This window comes from Chrysochloris asiatica, unplaced genomic scaffold, assembly GCF_000296735.1.
Source record: "Chrysochloris asiatica unplaced genomic scaffold, ChrAsi1.0 scaffold00346, whole genome shotgun sequence".
In the NCBI taxonomy this organism is placed as follows: Eukaryota; Metazoa; Chordata; class Mammalia; order Afrosoricida; family Chrysochloridae; genus Chrysochloris; species Chrysochloris asiatica.
Genome location: NW_006408864.1, coordinates 1,933,147 through 1,938,364, shown reverse-complemented (window position 1 = coordinate 1,938,364; position 5,218 = coordinate 1,933,147).

Genomic DNA, 5,218 nt, shown 5'->3' with positions numbered 1-5,218 from the left:
GATGTCATGCTGGGTAAGATGGAGGGTCAGAGAAAAAGAGGAAGACCCCCAATGAGATGGATCGGCCAGGTGGCATCATTGATGGTGTCAAGTGTGGCAGCAGTAGTGAGGTTGGCCCAGGATCGGACATTGTTTCGTTCTGCTGTGCATGGGGTCGTTATGAGTCGGTTCTGATTCGATGGCACCTGACAACAACAACAACAACCACTTGACTGAAAATTGGGCCACAAGGGTGAGTTCCATTCTAACCTTGAAACGTGGCTGAGAGTCATAGTCCTCTACTCTCTTTCTGACCATTAAGACTAGTTTGTCTTTTCTTTCTTTTTTTGAATCATTTTGAGTTTTGTACCATATTTTCTCCTACTCTATCCAGGACCTTTTAATGTGATCCCATTCAGCACAGTTGATAATGGTAGGAAGGCACTATCTAGTTCTTCTGGTCTCAAGGTCATGGAAACGGATGTTCACATGGTCCATTCATCAATTGGATTGATGAATTCCTGGTGTCTTCAATTCTCATCACTCTTCTCCCCTCTGCAAATGGAGGACCAGTAGTTGCACCTTAGATGCTCATGAATTGTCAATATTCCAGTCACTACTCAGCAAAGTAGGATGTAGAACATTGACTTTGATGACTATGTTATGTCAAGTGACCATGGTGTCCCTCAACACTATGGTCCTGAGCCCCCACACCCATCAACTTACTTCCTCAAGGTGTTTTGTAATGTCTAAGAACTTTTCATAATTTTCTCCCTTGTTTGCTCACCAGTTGCTCCTCGGAATTGCTATGGGTCGGATCCCACTGGACGGCACTTAACAACAAGGCTTCACCAGGGAGTCCTGGTGTGGCATTGCGGGTTAATGTGCTGGACTGCAAAGTTGGTTTGGACCACAAGGTTGGTGATTCAAACTCGCCAGCTGCTCCTCGGAAACTATACAGGGCCACTATAGGTGGGAACTGACTCGACTGTAGGTTCTGACTCATAGCTACCCAGTATTGGGTGTGCGAGGCTATAAATCTTTACAGAAGCAGAAAGTCTCATCTTTCTCTCACAGAACAGCTGGTAGTTTCAAACTGCCAACCTTTGGATTAACAACCCGACTTGTAACCACTACACCTCTGTCAAACCTTTATATATTTGTGGGTATGCTCCCACACCTGTCCATGTGCCTACCCTTAGGTAGGTTGTTGCAAGGTTGTGTGTGTAACAGTATTTACCTCTTCCCATTAACCTTTGCAGTTCTCACTGTGTCTTTCCTTGCCTCATATATATCCTCTTCACAATACTTCCAAGCTGAAAATAAAGTACATCTGCTTTACTTTTGTTGTGGTGGTTTGTGGAGATGCATCTCCAGATTAACTGTAGGTCGTAACTTCAATAAATGTACCCTTTTCTTCTGAATATAAGTGCTTCCTGTCTCTCCAGTGGCCTGGGACTGACACACACGGCTGTAGCTCTAGATCCGGGACGAGGAACATTTTTTCTGCCAAAATTTGTGGCATCATTCACAGGCCATACAAAATTACCAACTTAAAAATTAGCCTGCTATATTTGGTCAAACATTTAATGAACTCATCCCTAATGTGTGTGGCATTGTGTGTTAATACGCTAAACTGCAAAGTCAGTTTTAACCACAAGTTAAACTGCAAAGTTAGTTTTAACCACAAAGTTAGTTTTCCGCTCCTTGGAAACCCTATACAGGGTCGCTGTGGGTTGGAACTGACTCGACGGCATTTAACTGCAACATCAATGTGATGCTGAAACTGCAGTTGCCTTGACAGGACCAGACCAAATGATTTCCCCGTGGGCTGGACGTCCCCACCTGGCTCTAGATGTAGGTTTTTCTGAAACACGCAAAGGGATGCTGGGTTGACCACCCTGCTGCCAGACGTCCCCCTCCACTGGTCCCCCAAGGTGTGCAGGGGCCAAGGGCTCCCCTGAAATCACTCCCTGTCTCCAGCAGTCCTAGATGCTTTGTGTTATGAGTTCTTGCTGCTATTCTATTTATACTTGATCCTTCTTCAATTTGCTATTTCTCAAGATTACCAGGCTTTCCACTGAGACTATGAATATATACAAATATAACATGAGAATTGTGTCATCAGCCACTGTCTTAGTGTGGATGTTCCAGACATCCACAGGAGTTTGAACATTAAGTTGGATAACAGGAGTCTGCCTGGAAGGCATTGAAAAGGGGTTTCCATGAAGAGTTACTAGAAATCTATCCTATGAACTTCAGAATTCTTGCAGATGTTGGGTCCTAAATATAAAACTCTCAACAGAAATTTTGAATTTAAACTTGATGTTATGTTTTTTTGTGTGTGAGAATAAGGTATGTTTTATTGCATGGAAAGTACTTGATCTAAAAGAGCCATGGTTTCTCTAACTCTCATCCCCAAAACTTCAGGAATGACTCAGGCATGCCACGGGTAGAGGTTTTACCAGTCAGCCCATTTATTAACTACTTTCCTATCCAAGAGCACCAACCAGTGAGCCAAGGTTCTGCATTCCAAATGGCAACCTTAAATGGATGAAGTTCATAAGTACTGGATCGTAAGGTGGATTTGAACCATAAGGTCAATGGTTCAAACTCACCATCCGCTTCTCAGAAACCTTAAACAGGGTTCCTATAAGTTCCATGGCACTTACCACCACCAACCCTAATGTTTCAACTTAGTGATCGGTAGACTTTGTCCAATGATAGGATTGAGCAGAAAAGAAAACCAAGTAGCCTAGCTAGCAGTTGTTAAGTTGTTGTTGTGAAGTGCCGTTGAGTTGGTTCCAACCCATAGCGACCCTCTACAGGGTTTCCAAGAAGCAGCTAATGAGCTTGAACCACCAACCTTGTGGTTCAAAGCAACTTTGCAATCCAGCACATTAGCTCACAGTGCCACACCATGTGGGAGGGGAATTTCGTCCTGAATTTCCACTGTTTGGATAGGAGCGGCCTAAATATGTGCTGTTGTGGGTCAGAATTGATCTTGGCAACTGAAAGTTGTAAGTGAGTCTCACCAGAGGGAAGGGAGATGTGCAAAATGTGAGCCTTCTCTAGCTACTGTAATATCAGAACACTTAGAGCTGTATAACTAACCATCTCACACTACAGATGAACCAAGTTCTAGAGTGATAGTAGTTTACCCCAGACCAAACCAGCAGTGGCAGAATGGCCTAGCATCTGTTTCTTTTAACAACGATACTTTGGCACATGGAATACACAAAAAATACTGTTGTTGTATGCCATCAAGGGCTCACACAAAGTTTGTTGTTGTTGTTAAGTGCCGTCGAGTTGGTTCCAACCCATAGCGACCCTGTATAGGGTTTCTGAGGAGCAGTTGGTAAGCTTGAATCACCGACCTTAAGGTTCAAACCACTTTAAAGTCTAGCGTATTAACCCACAGAGCCCCACCAAGACTCCCACACAAAGCTTAACGGTAAATAAGTTCTGATGGATAATTACTTAAATTAATTACTCCCTAGAAAACAACATGTTGAACTTGGTGGTAGCCTTGACCCACCAAAAGCATATCTTTGGATGTATTACATCACTCACTAGCAAAGAAACAAGGAGTTCTGGTAGTGTAGTGGTTACAAATCGGGCTGCGAACCGCAAGGTCAGCAGTTCAAAACTACCAGCTGTTTTGCTGAGAAAGATGAGGCTTTCTGCTCCCCTAAAGATTGACAGCCTTGGAAACCCTGTACAGGGTCGCTATGAGTTGGAACCGACTCCACAGCACATCACAACAACAGTGAAGAAACAATAGATTCTTTATTACTTTCCCCAAAACAATTTTAAGAGGATTTTATTATAAAACCGAATTTTTACATCTGTATCAGAGAAGTCTGATCTGAAGGACTAAAAAATGCATATTCTTTTAACTACCCAGTTCAATCTGATTTTCTTTTGGAGAAGAATGCATGCATTCAATAAACATTGAATAACTTCCTCGTGTTAGGTGCCATTGATCTGGATTACTCATAGCAACTCTATTGTTTTTGTGTGCTGTTGAGTTGTTTCCAACTCGTAGCAACCCTGTATATAGTTTCCCAGAGCAGCTGGTGAACTTTGAACTGCCAAACTTGTGGTTAATAGTCCAGTGCTTATCCTACAGCGCCACACCAGGGCTCCATGTTGTTGTTAAGTGCCTTCAAGTCGCTTCCTAGAGGGTTGCCAAGGAGTGGCTGGCTGGTTTGAACTGCTAACCTTGTGGTTACACCAAAGCACCACACTAGGACTCCAGGGTTCCTTAGCACAAAAGCAAACTATCCCTATAGATTTCCTGTAGTCTTTGTGTGGCGCTGTGGGATAAAGCACTGGACTGCAAGGTTGGTTTGAACCAAAAGGTCAGCAGTTCAAACTCACCAGCCGCTCCTTGGAAACCTTATACAGGGTCGCTATGAGTGGAACCGACTCAGTGGCACTTAACAACTATATAGGTTTCCTTGGAAACCCTGTATAAGGTTGCTATGGGTAGGAACAAAGGAGTCCTGGTGTGACGCTGTAGTATAATGTACTGGACCACAAGGTAGGTTTGGAACGCAAGGTCGGTGGTTCAAATCCACTAGCTGCTCCTCAGAAACCCAATACAGGGTCGTTGTGAGTTGGAACCGACTCCATGGCACTTAGCAACAACAACATAGGTTTCCTAAGATGTGATCTTTGCAGGAACAGCTCAGCAGGGCTCTTCTCCCACAGAGCTGCTGTATGGGCTCAAACTGCCACCCGTGTGGTGGTCAGCCACTGGACCAGCAGGTTTCTTAGTGAATGACGACTACAGACCAAAGCCTTTATTTTCTGATGACTACACGACTGTGTTTGTGAGTCAGTTTGCGATAGGATCTGTAATACTTTTAAAACCATGTATTAGGAATGCAGGAGTAATTGTGAGCCTGACCAGTCACCCTCTTGTTGGTAAGTACCGTCGAGTAGATTCTGACCCAGAGCAATCTTATATAGGATTTCCGAGGAGCAGCTGGTGAGCTTGAACCACCGACCTTGCAGTTCAAACGACTTTGCAGTCTGGCGCATTAGCCCACAGCGCCACACCAGGACTCTATCTAGTACAGTATTAATGACCACTGTGGAGGTCTCGCAATATCTTGTGTAGAATTAACTGAAATTGTGAGGACAAATATTAGTACCCTGAAGTAAGGAAAATCACATTTATCCCAAAGAGTTTCCTTTTTTCACGTATTTCTACCTACTTTGCCAAATACTT